This window comes from Muntiacus reevesi, chromosome 20, assembly GCF_963930625.1.
Source record: "Muntiacus reevesi chromosome 20, mMunRee1.1, whole genome shotgun sequence".
In the NCBI taxonomy this organism is placed as follows: domain Eukaryota; kingdom Metazoa; phylum Chordata; class Mammalia; order Artiodactyla; family Cervidae; genus Muntiacus; species Muntiacus reevesi.
This window is the reverse complement of record NC_089268.1, coordinates 15,569,313-15,595,883: the sequence shown is the minus strand read 5'-3', so window position 1 is coordinate 15,595,883 and position 26,571 is coordinate 15,569,313. Positions and strand designations below refer to the sequence as shown.

At 49.5% G+C, this 26,571-nt stretch overlaps 1 protein-coding gene across 4 annotated transcripts in view; it reads right to left on the bottom strand.

Moving 5' to 3' along the window:
* Window positions 1-26,571, bottom strand: part of DAAM2 (dishevelled associated activator of morphogenesis 2) — a 126,540-nt gene that overhangs the window by 63,497 nt on the left and 36,472 nt on the right. The window contains exon 1 of one of the 4 annotated variants that reach the window (XM_065913235.1): window positions 7,556-7,917. The exons of the other annotated variants lie outside the window; for them this stretch is intronic. The gene's annotated coding sequence lies outside the window, so the exon portion shown is untranslated. Of the gene's footprint in view, window positions 1-7,555; window positions 7,918-26,571 lie in introns of those variants that run through there. 4 annotated transcript variants of the gene reach the window in all.

The window sequence follows — 26,571 nt, the reverse complement described above, 5'->3', positions numbered from 1 at the left end:
AACGAGTCCCCGAGCAGCCCAGCAAGACAGGAGGGGCCGGATGCCCAGCATGTCATGGACGGGCGTGCATGCCTACACGTGCACAAGCCGTGAGCGGACGCGGGGGCTTTGGCAAGGCACGGACTGGGCACAGAAATCAAGAGCTTGGGCTGAGAATGGGAGGGAGCAGAGAGGAGGTCTTTGAGCAACAGCTGTGAAGTAAGAGGAGGAGGAATTTCAACACCCAAATCTCTGCTACCCATTAGAGCCAGAGGCCTGAGGCTCCCGGCCAAAGGGAAACCACCCCACACGTGACAACCCGTCCTCATCCCCTTCTGCTTCCGGGAAGCCCACCCCACACGTGACAACCCGTCCTCATCCCCTTCTGCTTCCGGGAAGCTGAGCCCCCTCCAGCGGGCCACAGGGATGGAGAGGCCTTATTGAAGGGTGGCAGGGAAAAGTGCCCCCAGCTTCCTCCTGCGTGCTCCTCCAGGTCTCCCGCCAAAGTGCCAGAGAGCTGAGAACTTACACCATTCGAGGCAACCCCCGGCCTGGGAGAAGCTCCCCACAGTCACTCCTCTTGGGGTCCGGCACAAAGGCCGTCTGGCACTCATGAGGGCAGGACCTCGAGGTCCCATCGAGGCAAGCCGGCCCTGGGACCCTCACTGGGCCTGTGCACCTGGTCACGCTCTGGACCCCCTGGCTGACAGTCCTGCTAGCCCCTCTTTGCGATCTCGCTCACACCAGAAAAGGCCTTGCATGTGCCCCAGCCTGGCCAGAGGTAAATCCTGGACGCAGGCACATTCCATCACTTCAGCAAACGGGGGGAGGGCAGGGGCTGGGGGAGGGGAGATGACCTGACTCCTGGAGGACAAGCGATTGAAAACGTGGACCCCTCCCCTCCCCTGCCCCTCAGTCTTATTCATACAATTTCACCCATTCATTCATTCTAACTAATATCTTTTAAGCACCTAAGTGCCTTGCTAGGAACTGGAAAAATACCAGAGTAAACAAAAGTTCAGCTTGGTGGGGAAGGGAGACAAATGAACATAATAAAGTGTGGCTATGAAAGTGGAAAGCCACCACTTTCCTGGTGGCTCAGCAGTGGCTTCTGCCAACGCAGGAGACAAGAGTTCAATCCCTGGGTCGGGAAGATCCCCTGGAGAAGGAAATGGCAGCCCACTCCAGTCTTCTTGCCTGGAAAATCCCATGGACAGAGGAACCTGGTGGGCTACAGTCCACAGCATTGCAAACGAGCCGGACATGACTTAGTGACTCAGCCGCTACCACCACGTGGTTCTGTCAGGGGCAGTACTGGTGCTTGTGTCTGGGAATGTTTGCAGAGCTCTCTCCCAGCATGGGGTTCCATCCTCCTCTGAGCTCTCTGCTCATACAAACGGTATCATGTATGCCCAGAGCACTGGAAGACAGTCAGAGATGCCCTCAAGGATTCAGGACCAGATACCCGTCCCAGGGCTACAAATATTGGGTTGGCCAAGAAGTTCGTTCAGGTTTTTCTGTTAAGGTGTTACGGAAAAACCTGAATGAATACATTTTGGCCAACCCAATACTATAAAAGACTGAAAACGGTCAAAATGTTAAAACATAAAGACTGGTTACATCGATGCAGACAGACACATATACATACATGACAACTTGAAATAATTATCTTTTGAGTTTAGGGTTATTTACTCCCAAAGTGATTATCTTTGGGAGTTTAGGATTATTTTTCTTATCCTTTTCTGGATTTTTCCAAATTTCCAACAATAAGCATTGATTGATCAGAAAAGGACAATATTATTTTTAAAAGGAGATAAACCCTAGAGTAAAACTGAGGAGACCCAGGAGCGAGTCCCAACTCTGCCCCAGCAGGTGACCTGGGCACGACATGAATGACCTTGACTGAGAGCATCATTTCTCTGAGCCCTGTCTGTGGATGAGGTCAAACCACATGCTCTCCAGAGTTCCTTCCACCCTGGACACTAGGCTCTGTGCCACAGAATACACGAGGGGCTAAATGATGCTGGTTGAATGGAATCCTACCCCCAAGCTCCCATTAGTTCATCCTCCATTCAATTGTTCATTCAGTCCACCTCTGCTGTTTTCAGCACTCACTCTGGCTGGCCCTGCTCACAGTATTGGAGATTTAAGGGCAAACCACATAGACGCAGCCCCTGCCCTCACGGAGCTACAGCCTCCCAAGGTCAAGGTCCCCTTCCATGGCTCTTTGTCTTCTCTCCCTAACGCCCCATCCTTTTAATGTTTTTTGCCACCTTCCCCCCAGATGCCTCAGGTGCATTGGTTTCATTCCCAAACACCAAGCTCCAGACCTGGTCCAGTCCCACAGGATCTCAAACTGGGATGGATGCCAACCTCTCATTTTCCCCCACTCCCTGCATTCTGCAAACAACCATCTGAATAATATTTCTAGGAGCACCTAATTCTACATTCTTAGGTTCAGCATCACTCGGGGGTCCCAGGCCAAACTGAAAGCCAATTGGTTCAATTTCCAGGTTTGGTCATTTGACGGGGCTCACAAATTCCATACCAACCAAGCCTTGAAATCAGAGCTACATCCGTGTGCCACTGAGGACATGGGGGACCTGGAGCTCTCCTTACTGCTGGTGGAGAGCAGCTGGGCTGTTTCTTAAAAAGTTAAACTCACACCTCCTCACGAACCAGTCTTTCCACTCCTAGGTATTTACCCCAAACACAGAAAGCATGTGCCCATACAACATTATTCATGAATGTTCAGGGCAGCTTTATTTGTAATAGCTCCAAACTGGAAACAACCCAAATGTCCATCAGTGGGCAAATCAATAAACAAATTGTATAGTGTGTCCATAAAATAGAAAACTCCTCAGCAAGCAAAAGGCATGAACTCCTGCAATGTGCCACATGTGGATGGAGCTCAAAATAATTATGCTAAGTACAAGGAAGCAGAGGATAAAAGCATGCATATTGTATGATTCCACTTACCTAAAATTTGAGATAACCCAAATTAACCTATAGTGACTAAAAACTAAGACTAAGATCTATTGATCTTTTGATCAATTGATCTTCCTAAAGATTGTGGTGGGTGATTGCCTATGGAGGGGGTGGAGATGGGGAAGGGAGGGAGTAGATTATAAAAGGGTTAATGGAACTTTGGGGAATGATGGTCAAGTGTGATCTTGAGGGTGGTGATGGAGTCAAAGATATACACATATGCCAAAATATATCAAATTATGTACTTTAATTATGTAAAGTTTTTGGTACTTCAATAAAATTGCAATGACATTGTTTAAAACCAAACAAAACAGAGACATTCATAGCCTCACAATACCCAGCCACCAAGGGCTCTGGTGTCTGCAGGAGGCAACCCTCTAGAACAGCAGGTGTCAGCAGGATAGGTCCCCTCCTCTTTCATTGGTTTGCTCTTGGTTGCCTTCTTACTTCCTCTAGGCAAACCAGAATCAACCTGATGAATTGTTTTTTCATAGGTGAGCATCTCCTGCAGTGGTCCCCAACCATTTTTGGCACCAGGCACTGGTTTTGTGGAAGACAGTTTTTCTACGGACCAGGGTGGGGGATTGTTTCAGGATGATTGAAGTGCATTACATTTACTGTACATTACACTCACTTTATTTCTCTTATTACTACATCGGCTCCACCTCAGATCATCAGGCATTCGATCCCGGTAGCTGGGGACCCCTGCTCTAGAAGACCACTAGTATCACAAGCTTCTCTACAGGTTCTAGGAAAGAACTCACAGCCCAGAGGTGCTGGGAAGATGAACAAGAAACTCTCTCCAGGTCTAGGTCTCAGCTGATCATGCCTGGTCTTCCAGGAGGCAGGATGTTTTCTTGTAAAGAGTGTATGCTTTCATATTAAGCCTGTGGCTAAGTTACTTAGGACCTGTGAGCCTCACTTTCCTATAGGCACATGGAGGACAAAGCCCCCCTCCCAGAGGTGAGCATCAAACAAAGAGCAGGCATCAAGCAGCCGGCACAGCTCTGGGCACATCACAGGCCCTCCATCAGGGTTCCCTTCCTCTGTTCTGACCCCAGGCTCCTCCCAGGACTGGTTACGTTTCAGGGCTTCACCAAAGCATGAGAAAAGCTGAGGGGTCCCCAGAAACCTAGTGAATTCACAAGCCTGATTCTACCTGGATGCCTCCGGGGGTAGAGCTGAATTGAAGGCAATCCCAGGCTTCTGGGTGGGTAAAAATAAGGCACCTTCAGCCAAGGTTACAGTTCTGGAATTTGTTAGAGACAGACGACATAGCAGAGGGGATTGAGAAAGGTGGCCATGACTTGGAGATTCTAGGACAAGACATCAGGAGAGATGAGGGGCAGGCATGGGGGAGATACCCAATCCTTGCTCACTGGACAAGTATAGGAGATACTCAGAAATGACCAGAAAACAGAGGGAAGGAGAATATGAATGCATGCTGGCATGTGAAAGGGGTTGACGCTGTGGTACAGAGGTGTGTGGAGGACGCCATGGTACAGAGGTGTGTGGAGGATGCCATGGTACAGAGGTGTGGTGGTGTTGTTCAGTCACTCAGTCATGTCCAACTCTTTGCGACCCCATGAACTGCTGCATGCCAGGCTTCCCTGTTCATCACCACCTCCTGGAGCTTGCCCAAACTCCTGTCCATTGATTCGGTGATGCCATCCAACCATCTCATCCTCTGTCATCCCCTTCTCCTCCTGTCTTCTATCTTTCACAGAATCAGGGTCTTTTCTAAAGAGTCAGCTCTTTGCATCAGGTGGCCAAATTATTGGAGCTTCAGCATCAGTCCTTCCAATGAACATCTAGGGTTGATTTCCTTTAGGATTGACTAGTTTGATCTCCTTGCAGTCCAAGGGTCTCTCAAGAGTCTTCTCCATCACCACAGTTCAAAAGTATCAGTTCTACGGCACTCAGCATTCTTTAGGGTGCAACTCTGGGTGCTGTGTGTGTGTGTGTGTTTATAGTGTTATGTAATTAAAAGGCATTTATTCCTTGGAAGTAAAGTTATGATCAACCTAGACAGCATATTAAAAAGCAGAGACATTACTTTGCCAACAAAGGTTCGTCTAGTCAAGGCTATGGATTTTCCAGTGGTCATGTATGGATGTGAGAGTTGGACTATAAAGAAAGCTGAGCGCCGAAGAATTGATGCTTTTGAACTGTGGTATTGGAGAACATTCTTGAGAGTCCCTTGGACTATGAGGAGATCCAACCAGTGCATCACTTGGGTGTTCATTGGAAGGACTGATGCTGAAGCTGAAACTCCAATACTTTGGCCACCTGAAGCGAAGAGCTGACTCATTTGAAAAGACCCTGATGCTGGGAGGGATTGGGGGCAGAAGGAGAAGGGGACGACAGAGGGTGAGATGGCTGGATGGCATCACCGACTCAATGGACATGGGTTTGGGTAAACTCCAGGAGTTGATGATGGACAGGAAGGCCTGGCGTGCTGCGATTCATGGGGTCACAAAGAGTCGGACACGACTGAGTGACTGAACTGAACTGATAGTGTTATGTGTGTGTTTATGTGAGTATGTGGCACGGTACAGATGTATAGGTGATGTGTGTATGTATATGTGTGTTCATTCCCAGGAAATAAACACACATAATTCTACTGGCTTTCAAGTTTCTGCAGAGAGAAGACCCAGCTAGCTCCCTGATGAATATGAGCAGAGGAAACAGTAATATCAATGACAATCAGCCTCCATGCCAATTTAAAATCAGCCCACACTTGGTTTATGAGGAGCTGCCCAAATGTAATATTCAGGAAATGTTACTGTGGGGGAGACGCTGCCTTGTCTTCAGTTTCCTGTGAACCACATTACGGCCTGGGAACAGAGATCCACCAAAAGACGCTCGTACTCGCCATGGGCCAGAGAACATTGTGTTCACATTCAGCATCTCACTGAATCTCAACACAACCCAGCAAGGTCAGTATTTCTGACTGATAAGGACACTGAGGTTTAAAACCAGGAGATGACACCCACACTCTCCTGTCATTCACCATCTCATTCCAACCCAGTTTCAAGTCAGTTCTGTAATGTGTATGTACACATACATGTGTGTATTTCTCTGGGTGTATGTGTTTGCACAGAAGACATAATTGGGTTTTCGTTAGTGTATATTAACAAGGTGTACACACACACCCCAGGGTTCACTGCAGCACTATTTACACGACATGGAAGCAACCTAGATGTCCATCAACAGATGAATGGATAATGAAGTTGCGGTACATATATACAGTGGAATTTCACTCAGTCATAAAAGGAACGAAACTGAGTCAGTTGCAGTGAGGTGGATGAACCTAGAGCCTATTATACGGAGTGAAGTAAGTCAGAAAGAGAAAACTAAATATTGCCTATTAACACATATCTATGGAGAAGGCAATGGCACCCCACTCCAGTACTCTTGCCTGGAAAATCCCATGGACGGAGGAGTCTGGTAGGCTGCAGTGCATGGGGTTGCGAAGAGTCAGACATGACTGAGTGACTTCACTTTCACTTTTCACTTTCATGCATTGGAGAAGGAAATGGCAGCCCACTCCAGTGTTCTTGCCTGGAGAATCCCAGGGACGGGGGAGCCTGGTGGGCTGCCGTCTATGGGGTCACACAGGGTTGGACACGACTGAAGTGACTTAGCAGCAACACATATCTATGGAATCTAGGAAGATGGTACTGATAAACCTAGCTTCAGGGAAGGAATGGAGCTGCAGATGCAGAGACAGACTTGCGGACACAGTGGGGGAAGGAGAGGGTGGGGCAAACTGAGAAAGCATCACTGACATGAATATACCACCACGTGTGAACGAGCTGGCTAGCGGGAAGCTGCTGAATAGCACCGGGAGCTCAGCTCGGTGCTCTGAGATAAACTAGAGGGGTGGGAGGCGCAGGAGGAAGCTGACTGATACAGTTACGACTGATTCTAGCTGTTGTGCAGCAGAAACCAACACAAGGATGTAAAGCAGTTATCCTCCAATTTAAAAAAACAAACAACAGACAATGTGTATACTCCCTCTGCCTCTATTTGGAATTCTGGTGTTATAGGTTAGCCCTTTCCCCAATAAGGCTGAGATAGGAAAAAAAAAAAAATAAACCAAATTGCTGACAATAATGTGTCCTCAAACTATACCACACTCCATATTTTACAAGATAGACATTCAGCACATTTTTAGAAACAAGGATGCTAACATTTACTAAGAGCGAGGCTGGGCTCAAACAGTCGTCTTTTTTATTTCACTTAATTATCCCAGCAGCCTGCAAAGGTGATCTTAGGCATTTTTACACATAGGGAAATTAAAGCTTAAGAGAAGGTGAGCAACTTGCCCAAGTTAGCAGAGTTCATAAAACATGGGAACCTCAGTCTAATGGATTCCAAAACTCAGACACAGCCTTCCCACTGCACAGAGATGGCAGCATCATGGTAAACAGTGGTCGTTCCCCGCCCCCCGCTGCCCCCCAGCCATGGAAGCCTTCCCATCCCTTCCCCATCACCCACCCCAACTCCCAGGGAAGAACTGAGCACTGGCACAGAGAAGCCCTGTGCCCCGGCCACAGGCAACAATCGGGCCCCATCATCTTACCGCCCACACCGAGCCACAGAAAGATCCAGGCTACCCATCTTCAGGGCCAGCCTCTTGAGGATGAGCGCCAGGCACTCTCACAAGGGCGGCTGGCTTGGTTTAAGGCTCTGCCGCCGCCGTCCTGAAATCTTCAGTAATTTCTGAACAAGCAGTCTTGCCTCTCCATTTTGCACTAGGGCCCATGAATCTTGCAGCTGGTCCTGCCCATCTTCCAAGGAAGCCAGTTCGGGCAGCCTTTCCCAGGAAGAGCAGCCCAGCCAGCCACTCCCTGCGTGTTTCCAAAAATGTTACCCACAGTCCCCGAATGGTCAGGACAGAAGTTACTTTAATCTGGGGTGGCTTCCTGGCCCTAACGGCCTTGATGGGGCAACGCAGGAACTGCTGGGTTGCTCCCCACCCTGCTCTCTCCTCCCCATCCCACCTCACCCCTCCGGCCGCATGCGCCCCGGTCACTCCTCCCTAAACACACCATTGCTCAAGGGATTAAAATTCCTGGAGGGCATGGACACTTCCGCTCTATCTCCAACTCCCCTGACCCGGGCTCTTTCTGCACACACAGCAGGAACTTGATGGGAGCGGAGGGATTAGATACACTGCAGTGTGTATTTCCTGAATTCTTGACCCCATCAGTTACAGGATCTATCATAAATGTGATGACTTTACTCAGACACAAAGATTGTGGGTCCTTCTGCAATTGGATAAATATTAAAAGCAAGAAAAATATGTTAGCTTTGAACTAGAGTTAAAAAAAAAAAATTGGTTCTGCTTGCTCTACATTTGAGTTTGCAACATTTGTCCCCCAGCCCACGCCTCCCTCTGCTTTCTCCTCCTCTCCCTTCCCTGTGCAGGTCCTACCTTCTCCAAGCAGCCTTCTTAACCATCCTCGGCTATCTGAATTCTTCCAAATAAACTCAGAGCCCTTGCTCTCTACCCTTTTTATAGGATGCTGCATCATATACTACTCTGTGGCCCTTCCTGTTATTTGACGTCTTGAATTCATTTATCTTTTTTATGCCAATGAGCTTTTCCCCATCTATACTGAGTGCCCCAGGAACATGACACAATGCCATGTGTGCCATGAATGAAAGCCATCTGACTGCAGGGAGTGTGGGTAGGGAATAGAGAGAGGAGAAAGTTATTAACCCCAGAAATAAAATCTTCACAGCAAACACAGTGAACTCAGGTCCTTCAACCATTTCTCTTCTTAAGAGTTCACTGAAGGTCAAAGGCATCCAGACCTTGGCCAGACACCATCAAGAGGTGTCTCAAGTGGCACTTAGCAAGAGGCAAAAGCGTGTGCCTTGATAGACCTGCGTGGCTAAATGAGGTCTTGGCATTCCCAGACAAAACGCTGGACATTTTCATTCCTGTTTGTTTCTGCTGCCCTCGCTCCCTTCCAGCGAACCAAAGACATCTCGTATGTAAAAGGCGTAAGATATTTTCCCCCCTGTGCTTCTAGAACGGGATGCTTCCTCCAAGGGAAGTGAGACCTTGGCTGGGAGACCTCAGGCTCTAGAAGCTGGGGTTTCCCCTTTGGAACCCAGACCATCCCTCCATAGCTTCAAGCCCAGTCTCTGCGTGGACTCCCCCATCCCTAAGTCACGTTCCTTTGACCCAGATACCCCTGTAAGCTGTGCCCGGATTCTCTCCACTGAAGGAACTTTATTCACCCGAGGGCCCCTCACGTGCCCCTCACCTCCCTCCTCAGCATCCACCTCGCCTGGAAACTGCACTTCTGCACATCAGCGTCACTTCTATCCAGCCTGTCTCCCCGCCCCCCACCAGAGGCTGTCTTCCCAGTTTCCTCTCCATGGTGTTTCAGAACAATGTGACTTCCAACCCAGCTTTTCCCGTGCTCCACTTTCTCTTGATTTCAAACAGCTGGTCCCCCTGCCTGGAGCACCCCTCCTGGACCCTACCCCTCCTCCCGGCCACCCACCTGGCAGCCTGTGCCCTTGCCCACAGGTGTGGTGAGGTACCCCTCCTTAGCATCCTGTGTTTCTCCCATCAGACATAAGAGCTGCCGCTGCCACTTCCTAAATAGTGTCATTCTCAATGGGCTGCGACATCCTTGAGTTCTGGACCAGCATCGCACGGTCTCTTGGGAGCCCTGCACCCAGCAGAGCTGGTCCCGAAGCTGGTGTGCTGGGCCTCGGCCAAGGGTCACACCTCCGGTTTCTGTCCTTCTCCCTCACCCCTTCTCCCTTCCAGCAAACCTTCCATCTCATTTCAGATGCATTCAGCCAGTGGTCGCGCCCGAAGCATCGTCTCCCCATCTCCAGCTCCTTATTTCCAACGACCCACAGGTCTGCTCTGAAACGCTGGCACCATTCCCACCAACTTCCTCTCAAACCGTCTTCACTCCTCCTGCCCCGTAGCCCACTTCAGCCTTCCTCTGTGATTGACGCCGTGGTCCAAGGTTCAAACCAGAGACTCATCCTTAACTTCCTCTGTCTTGAGAAGTGCCACATGCCAGGCCTTTACACATATTATTTCATTTCTTGACCACATCAATCTCCGAGAAGTGGGTATCAGCCTCCTGAGTTTAGACTGAGAAACTCTTCATTCCCTTCACTTCTCTTTCATATCTGAGGCCGAGAGAAGTCTGGTGACCTGCCCAAGGTCACAAGCACGTAACTGACTGAGCTGGGATGAGAGGCAGGTTCTGACGGGCTGTCCAAAAGACCACCAAGCACGTGTGCACACACGCATACACACACAAACACACGATGTTCCCTCCTTTACGCTATAATTATCCAATCAGTCTCCACGCCCAGTCGATTTCCACTTGGAAATGCTTCCTTCATGGGCCCTTTGATCTCCCATGTGGACCCAACTCAGACACAGGGCAGGGGGGAGATGGGAGGCCATGGGTCCTGCCCGTCTGGCCAGCAGCGCTGACCTCACCTCGTGCTCACAGCTTGGAAGAATTTTTTCCAAGGCTCCACCCTTTCTTACCAGTTTGGCTGACCTCCAGCCCAGGCAGAGGCTGACCCCTTTTCCCTGGACCTGCACCTCACTTACTGCTCCTCTTGGCCTCAGGCCCAAAGTTGTCAACAGCCTCCCCACCTGGAGCACACACTGCTTCCAGGTCTCTTCCCTCAATTTAGCTCTTGGTTTTCCCACTCGCCACAGAAGAATCCCAAGGACAGTGGATCCCATCCTAAGGGGCTTCTCAACAATGCAGATCCCAGGGCCCTGCTCTCAGAGTTTCTGAATCAGCAGATCTGGGTAAACCTAAATCTGCATTTTAACAAGTTCTTTAAGGGATTGGGATGTAGGTGGTTTCATTGACTCTTCATCCCCTTCCCTTCTCTTTCACATCTGTAAAGAGATGTGATTCTTCTCTCTTTTTTTTTTTTTCCACAATTCACCCTTCTTTCCAGAGTAGTGCTCAAATCCCCCAAGTTCTCAACCCTGGCTGCACACTGGAATCACAGGGCATTCTGAAAATATTTATGCCTGCATCCCAACCAGATGCAGGCATAATTTAATCCCCAATTAAAACAGAATCTCTGGGCTGGTGCTGGGGAGCCACTGGGGTGAGAGTGGGTGTGGGGTGGGAGTGGGGTGGGGCGAGGTGTAAATCTTTCCTGGTGATTCTAATTTGCAGCCAAGCTCGCCAAACACTGGACCTCATCCGCACTCACCTGCCTTTTGCTTTCACTCAGGTCACCTAATCTCAAAATATGTCTCTAGTCCAGCAGCACCAGTGTCAACTGCGAGCTTGTTTTAAAAAGGTAGAGCCAACTCTAAGTAGAATACAGAGGGCTGTCCTGGTGGCTGGGTGCTAAAGCATCTGCCTGCCAAGCAGGAGACACAGCTTCAATCCTTGGGTCAGGAAGAGCCCCTGGAGAAGGAAATGGCCACCTACGCGAGTGCTCTTGCCTGGGAAATCCCACGGACAGAGGAGCCCGGTGGGCTACAGCCATGGGGTCGTAAAGAGTCAGATAAAACTAAAGCGACCAAACAACAATAATAACAACAGACAGCAACAGAGGGCTCCCCTGATACCCTACCCAGAGCCACCGACATTCACTGACTTAAGTGAGGACTAAGGAGTTAACTGGTGGTGGAGGTTTGAGGCTGGGAGGTTTCAGTTCTCCCTGGAGAGGTGTAGTGGTGACCAGAGTGGGCTGTGTTTTGATTGAAATGCACTGACCCTTTACTGACCACTAACTCAACTAGCTGGCGTGTTCATGACGTCTCATGAAATTCAACACTAACCCTGCCTAGCCTATGGCGTTGGGGTTTTGCAGGGTCCATCTGTGAAACCTTCCTCTTCTGGCTCAAGTTCAGGGCCAGTTGAGAAAGAGATACACGGAGCAAACAGAGGGAGGTCACAGTATCAGCCACGCTTCTGATAAAGCTGTGGGAGTGTGCGGCTGTCTCTTTAGACAAATGGACTTCCTGATATTTCACCCATGAGTGAGGCCAGCTGACGTGTCCAGTCCTTGGCAGAGGAGGGTGACCATGGACCCTTCCATAGGAGGAGGTTTCCAACCTCACCACCCAGAGTTGGCCAGATGCGCCCACCCTGCAGACAGCAGAACCCGGAGAAGGGAGGAGTGCTGGCCAGCCCAGCTCGTTACCTCCCAGTCACTGGTCAAAGATGCCTCGCCTCTTCCCCTGGGGAAGTGATGGGGAGGGAGAGGCCAAGGTTCTCCACCCCTACGTCCATTAAAGCCTGGCTCCCTCCTCGGACCAGGCCAGCATCTCTGGGGGTGAGATCAGGGCATGAGTGGCTTTAATATCTGATGTTTATAAAAGTTCTCTGGGTGATGCTAAGGTGCTGTGTAGAGTAACCACTCTTGGGGAGATCCTCTTCTCGAAATGAGAAGCCAGAGAGATGTTCCCCTCCAAGGGTGGGGGTTGCTCCTATTTCTCAGCCAGGGAAACGAGGTCTGGGGAAGCTTGGGCATCTAGCCCTCTGCCCGGAGCCAGTCACCAGAATCCTAAGGATGAGTAATAGCAGTGAATGAATCAGCTTTCTCCAAATCTTGGGTAGACCTGGAGGTTGATCAGCCAGGTTGGAGCCAGATCAGCTAAACCAGTGGTTCTGGAATCTCCTGGAGGGATTGTTAAATGCAGCCCAATGGGCACCAGTCCCAGAGTTTCTTTCTGATTCAGAGAGAGGGCTGGGCAGCTGTGAGAAGAGAAGGGCACAGGTTTCTCAGCTGGGGAGATCTTTGGCACCAGCGTTAACGACGGCCTCGCCTGGGGTTCACGCAACCTCTCTGGGGCTCAGCTTCTTCAAACGGCCATCACAACAGAACAACGACCGCGTGTGTTTCTTGTGAGCTGAACCAGTACGCATGGAGCACCTGGTGTGGTGCCTGGCACTTAGTAGGACGGAAGATAAGTTGTCGATGTTGATTATTATTTGTAGATGATGATGTTTTTCAGGGATGGCTTCTTTGAAAAGACTGGGAGGAGGTTTTGGGAGGCAAGCGAGAATACCAAGAGGCAGAACACCAAAGAGAGAAACAGCCAAGTCTGAAAGGATGCAGGAGGGAAGCCAGAAATGGAGCAGAAGCCGGTGCACGGAAGGGACAGGAAGACTGTGTGCAGAAGGTGGGGGTCCGCTGCAGACCTGGCTGGGAGAGAGGCTGGGCGTCAGAGCTGCCCAAAATAGAACTCCCTACTCTCCAAGTCCTCAATGCTCTCCCCCTCCCCTCCCCATCTCTCTGGGCCACACTCCACATGCCTCTGTCCAGACTCATTTGTTAGAACTGACCCCCCCAACTGCACCCCCACCCCTGCCCTAGGGACTCAAGGAATTTTAGCAATGTGCTCAGTTCCAAGTGCTGGAGGAAAAGAAGCACAGTAAAAAGGGAAAAATCCTCTCTCTAGGCTTGTGTCTTTGTATGGCTTCCCAGAGCCCCCCAAGTCTTCCACTCCCCTAAGAAATGGGCATCCAGAGTCAGCATCTGGTTAGAAGTATCCAAGCTAACTGGTACCAATGGCCTGCCTCCCCTCACCCAACCACAAAGTCCTCCCTGCCATCTCTGCCAACCCATGTCCTTCCCTCTTTCATAACTAGACTCAAAGCTCATCTCCCTGAAGCCTTCCCTGGATGAACTTCACTTGATTGTAAGAGCTTCTTCCTCCATGTATGCATCCATCCACCCATCCATTCATTCCACAAATGTTTACTCAGCATCTGTTCTTGTAACAGAGAACAAACCTGACTCCATATTGGATCTGTTTCTTTAGCTCTAACCCTTGTGCGATGTTGCCGGAGCTTCATCATGATGACTCTGTACATTTGTAAAAGAATGTTGCCTACAGCCTGAAATATACATAACAGCCCATTCTCAAGGCTCTGACCTTTAAAGGTATAATACTTTCCCATTTATATAGAGATAAAAAGTAGAACAGAAAACAATTATCAATAAGTGTCTAATTCATGTTGGATATTTATAGGAATACTGTGATCAGACCTACATGAACAGCTGCAAGAACGAAGGATTACTGCACCAGATTTGCAACAACCAGACACACCCTCTGCTCTTGGGGTATAAAACAAACCTGAATTCTAACTCAGGTAAGATGGCTCTTTGGGACACTAGTCCATCATCTTCTCAATCTTCTGGCTTTCTGAATAAAACCTCTATCCCTTACCCCCCAAAATCATCTCTTGATTTATTGACCTGTCATACAGTGAGCTGGTGACCTGGTGTTTGGACCTGGTGACCCTCTGGCTAGGCACGTGCTGGGTAGCCCGGACTCCAGTCCCTGCCCTCCTACAGCCTAAGGAAAAGAGCACTAGAGTGGGGGCTCACAGTTGAAAGGAGGTAACAGTATCCCTTTGACATGATCTTCAAGTTCACGGTTATGCTCTTCAATCCTCTTTTTTGGCATCAGAAAAGACCTCCCAGGCAGAGGTGAGACAGCTTCCTCTTTGCTTACACATAAAAATCACACCAAAGAAAATACACCTGTATAACATCCTTCGTGGTTCCATGTTGCTTTCCATCCTGTGGACTTTAGAAACATGTCTGAGCCTCAGTGCATGTCATCTTCAGTAACTCACTCAGCCTCTGTATCTGGCACCTTAAGGACCATCTTAACCGACATTTATTAACCTGCTTGGATGTACCAGGCACGAGAGATAAGAGCTGAATAAGGTACCTAATGATGACAGTCTAGTGGGAGAGCCAGGTATGAAAATAGCTAGTCTAGCACTATATGGGATGGACACAGGGAAGGCACTGTGATGTGAGTGGAGAGAGGCATCTGCTACAGTCTGGTTGTTGATCTAGAAGATACCAGGGAGGCTTCCTGGATGAGGCAATGAAGAGAAGTAGTAAGTCTTCAACTGAGCCTGTGCAGTGGCTTGGCTCCTGCCATTTCAGATCATCTTAACCACATCTCACTGACTTCGCTCCCTTCCCTTCCTTGTCCCTGCATCTCAGAATGTCCCGGGTATTGGGACTTCTGGGAAAATGAATCCATGTGCATGTGGTCAAAGGGAAAAAATGTTACAATACCAATAACTTCATTATGTCATAAAAGCTAAATATATAAAGCAAGAGGTTATTTCCCCTGGTTATTTTTAGGTGGTGCTCAGATACCCGCCTCGGCCTATTCAACGCCAGTGCAACCAGGGGCCAGAGCTGAATTTTCAAATGTTGCACCGCGGACTTCAGAGCCGGGAAACAGCTACTGGCAGATGGAAAAGGGCAGGGCTTCAGCTGACTCGTGAGCTGAGTCAGGGCTGTACCAGGCTCTGCACAAAGCAGCTACAGCTGTGAGTCAAAGGCCTCTTTAGCTAGGGAAGCTGAGTGAGAAGGAGGCTGTCACATCACACTTTTTGTCAAGCAAAGTCATCATCCCAACAGGTAGTGAAAATCATTGCTTCCAATGCAGGGGGCACAGGTTTGATCCCTGGTCGGGGAACTAAGATCCCACACCCGACAGAACACAGCAAAAAAAAAGAAAAGAAAAAACAAGAAGGATGAAAGTTTTTACATCCGTAGGAATAGGAAAGAATCTGAAGACAGCCTTTGCTAACATGGAGTGAGATTTTCTATGACATGAGAGGTTTGCCCTGATATTCACCCCTAGCTGAGTCAACTTGAAGCCAATCCCCCTTTCTCTGGGGAGGATTATATGTTATTCAAGGGGCAACATTTTATTTTTACTGAGGGCTAACGAACTTCAACCGCAAGACTCCTTTCTGAGAAGCAAAGGCCCTAGGAATAGAATGGAGCCGAGAATCCAGAATTTGAACTTCTAACTTGGCTCTGCCAGTAACCCACTCTAAGACCTTGGGAAAGCTTGCTTCCTCCAAAGCCTCACTTTCTTTATCAAGACAGGACACACCCCACAGGGTTGTCATGAAGAATAACTGACAAATTCAGGAATAATATTGCAGGTCTGTATAACAGAGTATTTCAGGAGGGAAATATTTCCCAATATATTTTGCCTCTGGGAAATCCAGATGTTTAATTTTTTTTTCCCTTTTCTCCTGTACCCTTCTGATTGTTGCTGTGGGTTTGTTGATTTTGGGCCACCTCATGCAGCAGCGCAGGGTCCCTAAGCCAGGGATCGAACCTGTGCCCTCTGCATCCAGGAGCCAGGAGCCACTGGATCACCAGGGAAGTCCCTCCTATATCCTTCTAATAATATGAGAGCTAAGCCACAGCCTTTTCTCTGGTCAGAGAAGATTTATAAACCACCCTCACCCACCCACCCCGCCCCAAAAAAAGGCCAGCTGAGCAGGGAAGGGTCACTGAGAGGCAATGCTGTTTACTCTGGACAGGAGGAGGCAATAGAGAAGCTTTCTAGGAGTAGGAGGGGGAGGAAGTAAATGACCAGGATTTCACTTCCATACCTGAGGGACCGCACGCCTGGGGAAACACCATGTCCCTTGGAGAAGCCCCACCTTCCACTGGGCTCAGAGCAACAGGGCTCTGCCAGGGGCAGGTTGGGAAGGACCAGGGGCTGTCCTCGGACCCGCACAAGAATGGGCCTTCACACCCACAACAGCTGGACACTCGAGCCCTCCAGGGGAAGGTGGGTGTCTGGGAGAGTGGGGGACCCAAAGAAGCCATGGCTTCAGCAACAGCTGCCAGGGAACCCTTTAAAAGCCCCAGCGACAAGAGCAGACCTGGCCCCTTCAGTGGATTTCAGTACGTCGACTACAAACTGGCACTTGCCAAGAACAGTTGCCAGCAACTGAACAACAACATGGGCATCTGCCATGTGCCGCCGCAGAGATGGAACCCTGGGCCGCTGCAGCTGTTGACCTTCAACACCCCCGGAGAGAGTTCTGGGTGCAGTGAGGCGCTCTGGGCTCCACAGAAGCTGGTGCAACAGTTGTTTAGATAGGCAGATACCTTCAGGAACTGACTGCATGATCCCAATCTTTGCATCTTTTCATAACTAGAAAAGCACGAAATCCCTTCATGGTGACATCAGCTCCTCATGACTAGCAGAAAACCTTCTGTAAAGTAAGCGCTTGACTGTACTGAGCTCCCCTTTCACCAAAATCTTATATGTTGACCTTCCCCCACTGCCTCTTTGGAGTGGTCTCTCGGAGCTATCTGAGGTGCTGTTTCCTGAATTCATAAGTTCCGAGCTGTGCATCTTTTTTGAGTTGACAAGCGCCAGGACCCTAGACGCAGAGGGAACACAGAACACGTGTCAGTGCACGTCAGCGGGGAACCTGTGGCCTTGAGAAAACTGCAGCTTCCCCAGCGAGCAGATCACTAAGGAGAGGGGCCCTGGAAGACTGAATCCTGACCTCACTGGACCATAGGTCTCTGTTTCACATCACAGAAAAGACGAAGAGACCTTTATTGACCAGGCTAAGATTTCTTTTATTGCAAGTGATGAATTCCAGCAAGTAATTATTTTTCTCGCACATGTGAGTTGTAATGTACACATGTTCCCCAGCCATTTCAAGAAGTCTTCAATAAATATTAGCCACCTTCATCATCATAACTAAGTAAGCTCTTCCCAGATGGATATGGAGGGAGGGCAGGTTAGAACAAGAGCAAGAAACAGTCCTACTTATTTCAGATCTGAGTTGGAGCTGAAGGAGTTGAAGGAGCCTGGAGGGACCAGGAGAGAAGAACTGGGAGCGGGGGGAGGGAGAGCTGCATCTGGAGTATTTACCCTCTATTATTTTCTGCAAACATACTCAAGCCCTCCCTTCTCAATCAGGTTTAACTCTAAAGAATCTGCCTATCGCTCTGCCCTTTCCTCCCCCTCAAAAGGGCTACAGAGGAGGGGGCACCAGGACACTCACTCCCTTAGTACCTGCCTGCCCTATAATAGGGTCCTGCAGGACCCCCCTTCTGCCCACCCACTTACTGTCTGCGAAGCCCTAGAAGGACAGCATAGTGGCAACGAGCCAGAACTCAGGTTGCATCAGTGCAGATCCCAGCACCACTGATCGGCTGTGTTGTCTTTGGCAAGTTACTTTGCCTCTCTCTGCCTCTCTGTCCCCTTCTGAAAATGTAAATAATAGTAATTTGCCTCCGAAGGTAGTTGCAGGGATTAAGTCAGTGCGTTAGTGGTCTTATACATGGTGATCAGGGTCATGCCTGGCTCCCAGCAAATACTGTATAAGTGGCAATAACTACTCACCTTCTCAATGAGATTACTTAAAATAACCCTTCTTCCAGTGCAAAAAGGGAACCCTCCACACCGCTCATGGAAATACAAACTGGTATAGCCACTGTGGAGAACAGTATGGAGGTCCCTTAAAAAACTAAAACTAGAACTATCATACAATCCAGCAATCCCACTCCTGGGCATATATCTGCAGAAAGCCATAAATTTGAAAAGATACATGCACCCCAATGTTCATAGCAGGACTACTGACCATAGCCAAGACATGGAAGCGACCTAATGTCCATCAACAGAGGAATGGATAAAGAGATGTGACATATGAACACACAATGGAATATTACTCAGCCATAAAAAACAAATGAAATAATACATTTGCAGCACCATGGATAGACCAAGAGATTATCATACTAAGTGAAGTAAGTCAGAGAAAGACAAATATCATATGATACCACTTAAATGTGGAATCTTAAAAAATGATACAAATGAACTGATCTACAAAACAGAAAGACTTACACAGAAAACAAACTTAAGGTTTCCAAGAAAGGTGGGGAGGGAATAAATTAGGAGTTTGGGATTAATATATACACACTAGCACAGATAATAAAGATTAATAAAGATTATCAACAAGGACCTACTGCCTAGCACAAGAACTCTACTCAATATTCTATAATAACCTATATGAGAAAAGAATCTGAAAAAGAATAGATATACATATATGTGTAACTGAATCACTTCTCTGTACATCTGAAACTAATACAATATTGTAAATCAACTATACTCCGATATAAAATAAAAATATTTTTAAATGAAAAAAAAATTAAATGCAACAAATATAGTCAATGATGAATATGCAACAACAGAAATAATAAAAGCTTAAAATTAAAAAAACAAACAAACCTCTTCCAACACCATCCACTCCCTTTTCCCTCCTCCTATCTTCCACATAGACTTATCACCATACGAGATGCTATATATATTATTTTCTATCTCTCCCTGTTTGCCCATCATTTTTATGTCCATCATCCATTGTGTATCCACAGGGCCCAGGATTACTGCCTAGCACATAGCAGACCCTGTAACAAAGGATGAATACAGGAACTTTTCTTACTAATTATGTAACCTTAAGCAGATTACAGGGGCTTCCCAGGTGGCACAGTGGTAAAGAATCCACCTGCCAATGTGGGAGGCGCAAGAGACACAGGTTCGATCCCTGGGTTGGGAAGATCCCCTGGAGTAGGAAATAGCAACCTACTCTGGTATTCTTACCTGGGAAGTCCCATGGACAGAGGAGCCTGACGGGCTACAGTCCGTGGGATCGCAGAGTTGGACATTACTGAACACCACCACCAGCATAAACAGATTATGTAACTCCACACGCCTCAGTCTACTCATCAGGAAAATGGGACTGACATGAGGATGAAATGAGATGACATTTGCGAATACGTCCTCCCCAGTCCTTGGCACATGGTGGATGGATACCAGCTGATCTGGGAGGGCCAGTCTCAGCCTGGCTCAGGCAGGGCCTGCAATGGTTAATCCCCAAATCTCTTCCCCTGTGGCAAGGCAAGGCTGGACTGCAGGGCCACTGGCAGCTGTCCAGGTGGCGGAGAGACGTCAGAGGTGGGCGCCTATGGAGCTGCCCCGGTCCTGATGCTGGGTCCTGACCCAGGCAGCTGGAGTCTGCCCCCACCCCCTCCTGCTGGGAGACACCGCCTGGGCTTGGAGCGTTTCGGGTGCAGGAGCCAAGTGGTGGGAACCTCCGCCTGCCTGGGTCCCACGCCACATCCTGGCCTTGGGGGAAGTGGGCCCAAGGCCGGGCCTGACTTCCCAGCCGTTCCCAGGCGGCCTGCTCTCCAGCAGGCCCAGCTGGACTGAACCGGAGGCCCACTGGGGCAGGTCTGTCCCTCAGCACTGCCTCGTCCCCACCCACAAGGAGGGAGACACAGGCCTCAGCAAGGAGGGTCCACGTTCACGGCTCAGCTCTGTCGACCCTGAACCCTACCCACCTTCCCGGACCGGGGGAGGGAGTGAGTTCAAAGGCAGATGAGCCTCAAGTGGCCAAATCGCAGAGAGTACACTCAGAGGAGCTGACTCCAGCCAGAGTCTTCTCCCATTTCCCCCAGTTTTCCCAACTTTCCGGCAGCTTCCCCAAGAGTTCACCCTGCTCCAAGGCTCACCCGGAAAGAGAGGAGAACAGATGTGAAAGCTGAGCGTGGATGGGGAAGATGGACAAATGAAACCAAGCGTTTGCCCCATGGCTCATTAATTCCACAGTCACATGTAGAAGCCCCACTCCGTGCCAGGCACAGCATGCTGCAGCGGTGTGGTCATGAATAGAAGACAGACCCGGGGACTTCCCTGGTGGTCCAGGGTAAGACTCTGCGCCCCCAGTGCAGGGGGGGCCTGGCTTCAATCCTTGGTCAGGAAACTAGACCCTACAGGTCCAGGCTGCAACTAAAAGACCCCGCATGCTGCATTGGAAGAACTGAGGCTGAAGCCGGAGCTCCAATACTTTGGCCACCTGATGCCAAGAGCCAACTCACTGGAAAAGACCCTGATGCTGGGAAAGATTGAAGGCAAGAGGAGAAGGGGGCAACAGAGAATGAGATAGTAGGATGGTATTACCAACTCAATGGACATGAGTTTGAGCAAGCTCCGGGAAATGGTGAAGGACAGGGAAGCCTGGTGTGCTGCAGTTCATGGGATTGCCAAGAAGTGGACACAACTTAATGACTAAACAACAACTACTGCAACAAAGACTCGGTGCAGCCAAATACGTAAATATTTTTTAAAAAACAAACAAAAAAAGCATAGACCTGGTTACCAAAAAGGCTCTCAGTTGGTCAGGGAAAAAAGGTCCATAGGTAAGCAGGTTGGGGAGTGGGCAGCGTTGTGCAGGGCATGGTGGGAGTCTAGAGGAGGGGTCTCTAACATGCCCTGGGCAAGGAGGGAGGGTTGAGAATCTGCAAGAGTGATATCAAGGTGCTTCTAGCAGGCAACATCTTGGGGAAGAATGCAGGGACTAATAAATGGAGAAAGGATACTCCTCACCAAGAGGCCAGCTCAGAATAGCCTTGGAGGGGGGCAAGGGCCTCAGCTCCCATCCTCTTGGTCTTCCGGGACTTTCACTAGAAAGTAAGCCTCCCCGAAGGCAGGGACATGGTCAGGTTGCTCCCTCAGAGCTTAGAACAGTGATGGACACACATGGGAGGCACTCAGCAAATGGCTCTGAGAATGCTGGAGTGTAAACAAACTCACTCCTGCCTCTCAGCAGCCCCTGCTCTCCTCTGATCCCCCTGGCCTTCATGCAAGTTGACATTGCCCAGGTTTCTCTTGATGAGCATGGAAAGCTTGACCCACTAGAACTCTCTAACTGGTACCCAGTAGGTTGTCTCCTCAGCCTCCAACACAGGTGTCCGTCACAGGCACAAACCGTGTGGTTTTCCCCAAGTGCTGCTGGAATCACAGGCCGCTGGGGACGAAGGCAAGGAAGAGCCGCAAGTTGTCACACCTTGGTCCCTAGAGAAGGACAGCACGGTGCTGCCACCTACACCAGCCCCGGGCTCCCTGCACGCCCATCAGCCCAGCTCTCAGTCCCTGGCATGGAAGGGATATGGGGAAGCAGGGGGCTGATCAGCATGCTCTGTTCAGACACCACCGTGGAGCTGGGTCCTGGGGAGATGGCTCAAACACAAACCACTCCTGCCTGCTTGCATCTGAAGCCTATTATACAGAGCCAAGTAAGTCAGAAAGAGAAAAACAAATCGTGTATTAACGCAAATATATGGAATCTAGAAAGATGGTACTGGTGAACCTATGTGCAAAAAAAACCGCAAAGAGCACAGGTTCCCTTCACTTGTGACTCGGCCAATGTTTAACTGAGACCTACCCGCTATGGACTAGAACCTGTCACTGGGACTAGGAAAGCCCAGTGGAAGCTATTGGAATCCTCGCCTTCTGGAAGCTCCTGGTTTACGAGAGCCAAGCAGAAGAGTGGTTTTCAAGCAACCTGCTAAGTGCTACATCAGAGGTAGGTCTGGCTGGCAGAGGGAGGAGAACTTCATCTCCTTGAAACCAGGGGAAGGGGGGCGGGAGACTTTATAGAAGTGGGGGGAGTGTTTGAACTGAGCCTTGAGGGAGGGCTAGATGCCTCACCAAGTATCAATCTTCAGGCAGAGGGGATGGAAGGGCAAGAGTGAAGACACAGCGGGTGAGAGGAGGGGCGTGCAGAGATGGGTGTGGCCAGACCTGAGAAGTAGCCCAGGACTTGGTCTTGAGAGGACCACCCTCCTTGGACTCTGAAACTGGGTTTGGGATTTTCCAAACTCTCCTTAGGTCCTAAGAGGATCCACGCTCAGACCAAGGAGGTCAAGGGGAAGCACATAGAGACAGAGGCCCTGGACGGCAGCCCAGGCTCACGCCCCACAGTCAGCCAGCACAGGGATGTCTCAGTGGACCCCCACTCAGAGAGCCAAGGCAAAAGGGCCACTGTCTCTGGAGTGACCAAGTGCAACAATCTGACCCTGGGAAAGACTACTCTGTTCTGCTTCTGGATGGTTCCACCTCCCTCTCCACCCTCCCCACTCCCCCAGCCTTTGGGTAAGGAACTGGGCTCCTCTTTTCTCTGACTATCCTGCAGGGGGCTCTCTCAAGGATTTTGGGAACCACAGGATTTTTTTTTTTTTAATTGGAGGATAATTGCTTTATAATATTGTGTTGGTTTCTGCTGTACATCAACATGAATCAGCCATGGGTATAGATATGTCTCCTCCCTCTTAAACCTCTTTCCCACCCCTCTAGGTTGTCACAGAGCGCTGGTCTGAACTCCCTGCATCATGCAGCAAATCCTCGCTGGCTGTCTATTTCACATATGGTAACGTGTATGCTTCCATGCTGCTCTCTCAATTCACCCCACCCTCTCCTTCCCCCACTGTGTCCACAAGTGTGTTCTCTCTGTCTGCATCTTCACTGCTGCCCCGCAAACAGGTTCACCAGTACCATCATTCTAGATTCCATATACATGCGTTAACACATGATATTTGCTTTTCTCTTTCTGACTGACTTGGCTCTGTATCATAGGCTCCAGTTCATCCGCCTCATTTAGAACTGACGCAAATTCGCAGAAGCACAGGGTGCTGAGAGTGTAGGTGACTCTCCTTTTCAAGCCCACTTTACAGAGGAGAAAACTGAGGCCTGAGAAGCAAGGCCACTTGCCCCTGGGAAAAAGCAAACTCATGAGACCCCACGGCTAGAACTCCATCCTCAAATTCTCAGCAGCAGACAAACCCTGGCTTGGTTCTTCAGTTCTTGGTTTCCTCTAAGTAGTTTCTCCTGAAGATAGTGTATATGAAACAACAGTTACAGAAATGTAGCAAATAAAAAACTCTGAAAACCTTCACCCAGATTCCTCAATGAATACTTCCCTAACAACTGTGAATCCTGTGAGGGCTTCTCCCTCTGGAAGATGTTCCCTAATAGTCTGGAAACAAATTCACAACTTCTTTTGGTCTTTATCTCAAATGTTCTCTTCAAAGCCTGGAGGATATTCAGAAACTCTTTAAAGAAGAGATGGTCTTCCCAATAGTCAGTCCAAAAGGTTCTGACCTGCCAAGTCAATGTTATAGAAAGCTGTGACTTCGTACACAATTACCATTATTCATCTACCATCAGTACTCGGTCTCATATTCCACGCCTGATTTATAGTATATTTTCCTTAATTAAAAAAAAATTTTCCTCAATTTTTGCATGCAAATGGTCCTAAGGCAAAGTGAGAAAAATTAGCAACAGAAGCTGAAAGCAAACAAATCCACCTGGTGTCCAGGGATTTGGGAGTTTGGGGAGGATCAGGTGGCATTTTGAATAGGTTTTTCAGTAAATAAGAGCTATTGGTCATATCAGCTATACAACATAAGATTGATTTGGAAATTAAAAGGGAAAATAAGTGGGGCAGGGGAGGAGAAAGGGAAAGAGGGAGGAAATGGAAAAAAAAAAAAAAAAAAAAACAGAGAAAGATCGGAAACTCCCCCTCAAAAACTCAAATGACTTGTGTCCCACTTTAGAGCACCACAAGGATTCTCACTTTTTGAGAGATGTGCTTTCCCCAAATGACCCCACCTTCCTGCGAATATGGCCTTCCCTGTGGGTGAAGTAGTCATTACCTGGGGAAGGCAAGGAGCCCTGAGATTCCCCAGGGTATAAAGGCAAGGGCCTCAAAAGTCAAAAAATATCTGCCACCAACTGTTGATCATTTGGACAGTTAAACCAGATACAGAGAGCTCACCCTACAACCCCTCCGTCCCCAGGCTGAGCAGGAGCTAATCACATCTTCGTTATTCCTCCCCAGCATCTTTTCAGGGAGCCAGATACCTGGCCAGTAGGCAGGATGCAATAAGACAGACATCCAGTGGGGGAGGAAGCCAGGTTCCCTGAGCCAGGACAGGTATGCATATGTCTTATCTAATATGTGGAACATGCCCAGTGGCTCAGGCAGTAAAGAATCTGCCTGCAGAGCAGGAGACTCGGGTTTAATCTCTGGGTCAGGAAGACTGATCCTCTGGAGAAAGGAATGGCTACCTACTCTATTATTCTTGTCTGGAGAATTCCATGGACAGAGAAGCCTGGTGGGCTGCAGTCCACAGGTCACAAAGAATTGGACATGACTGAGCAACACTTTATCCAACACTTACACACACCTACACCTTCTGGACACACATTCTACGTATGCCTCATCCCCATTTCCCATTAGAACCCAGGTTCACAAAGCCCAAATGATTTGCCTGGACTGTTTGGTAGGGGTAGAGCAGGACTGGGTCTCCATCCTGCCGCCCTCGGCCCAAGGGCAGCAGGACCCCTGCATTCAGTGTCCAGGCTGTGCAAGAGAACCCCCCTCCCCGGGACTGTGTGACTTCACGGGGGCTGAAGCGAAGGCAGCTGCGCTCCTGTACCTCCAAGAAGCCCAAGTCCAATCCCCACAGATGTCAAATGACGCCTATGTCAAGGAAGGGCGCTGGTGGAGGCCCGACATTACTTCCAGGTACCCTAGAGAGTGTGGGCCAGGAAGAGGGTGGGCTGGGCAGCTTCTGCAGCAATCTATTGATATCTAGCTACATTTCCCTTTCGAAAAGATACCCTTTTAAACTCACACCAAGGTTTTGCATGGGTGAGCAACAACCCTGACCCCCTTGCAGGTCAGCCCAGCTAAAGCTATCCCCGGCCCACCTCTCACTGCTCTCTTCCACCAGCTAGGAAGATGGAATAACCTGGTTCTGGAGAAGACCGGCGAATTCCAGGCTCTCAAATCCTCCTCTGCTACCCTCATCCCTCTGGCCTGGATCCATCTTCCATCCGTTCAGAAAACACCCTGAGAGGGGCAGGTGGGGCAGAAATTCACACTCTGGGCCCTGCCTGGAGTCGGCTGCCTAGAATGCAGTTTCAAAGCATCTTCTCTTCCTAAGAAGGCACGTCAGCACCTCTCCAGCTCACCTTGCCTACAGAAGCTGGGAGGCCTTTCCTGCACGCTGACATGCACCTTCTGCCCTGAATCTGCAGAACCATCGCAGCGAGGGATTCAGGGCTTGTTTTCTTAATTAACTGAAAATGCTAACACAGGAGCCTGGGAGCTGGCAGGGGCCTGGCCTTCAGCGGCTACCAGAGAAAATTCTTGCTTTGAAATCAGGATCTCTCGTGTCCCCACTTGGGCCCCTCACAGGATGTCAAAACAAACAGGGCCACCTGATCACGGGGTGCAGGGAATGGGGAGGCTCAGGTTACAGGCCCAGAGATGGATTTGGCTCTAGGATGTTTCAGGGCCTGACACGTGACAAGATCTTGATTTCCCAAAATGGCTCTGCTAGACCCCAGAAAGCCACCAGCTGTGGCAGGGGCTCTGAAGGTGGGAAAAGGACAGGTCATGAGCCTTTGTGCCAACAGGACTTCCTGCCCGCCTGTTGCCTGGCAGGCATGGAGCCAGGGATGGGGGAGGCAGTAGAAATAGCCAAGACTATTGATTCCTGCCCTTGAAGAGATACAGTGAGGGACAAATTACAAAGTGCAGGGTGTGAAGGCAAGTATGAAGTGACAGAGGCACAGAGGAGCATTCGCTGTGTTGGAGAGGTTTCGGGGGTGCAGGGTCATGGCAGGACACAAAGAGGGGACAGCTGGCCTCAACAAGGCATAAAAATCTTATGAGTAGATAGGACTGGGTGGGGTGGGGGGGGCGACAATTGGGGGGACTGCACAGACAGGTGTTCAGAGGCAGGGAAGAGACAAGTAAGTTCAAGGAAGGGCAGGCTGGGTGGGGCGGCTGGAGAGTGGGGCTCATGGGGGGATGAGAAGGACTCAGTGCTGAAACTGGGCCCAGAGATGTAGAAGCGGGTGGGTGCGACACGTTAAGGAGTCCAGCTGGCCATGGGGAACCAACTTGTTAGAGCCAA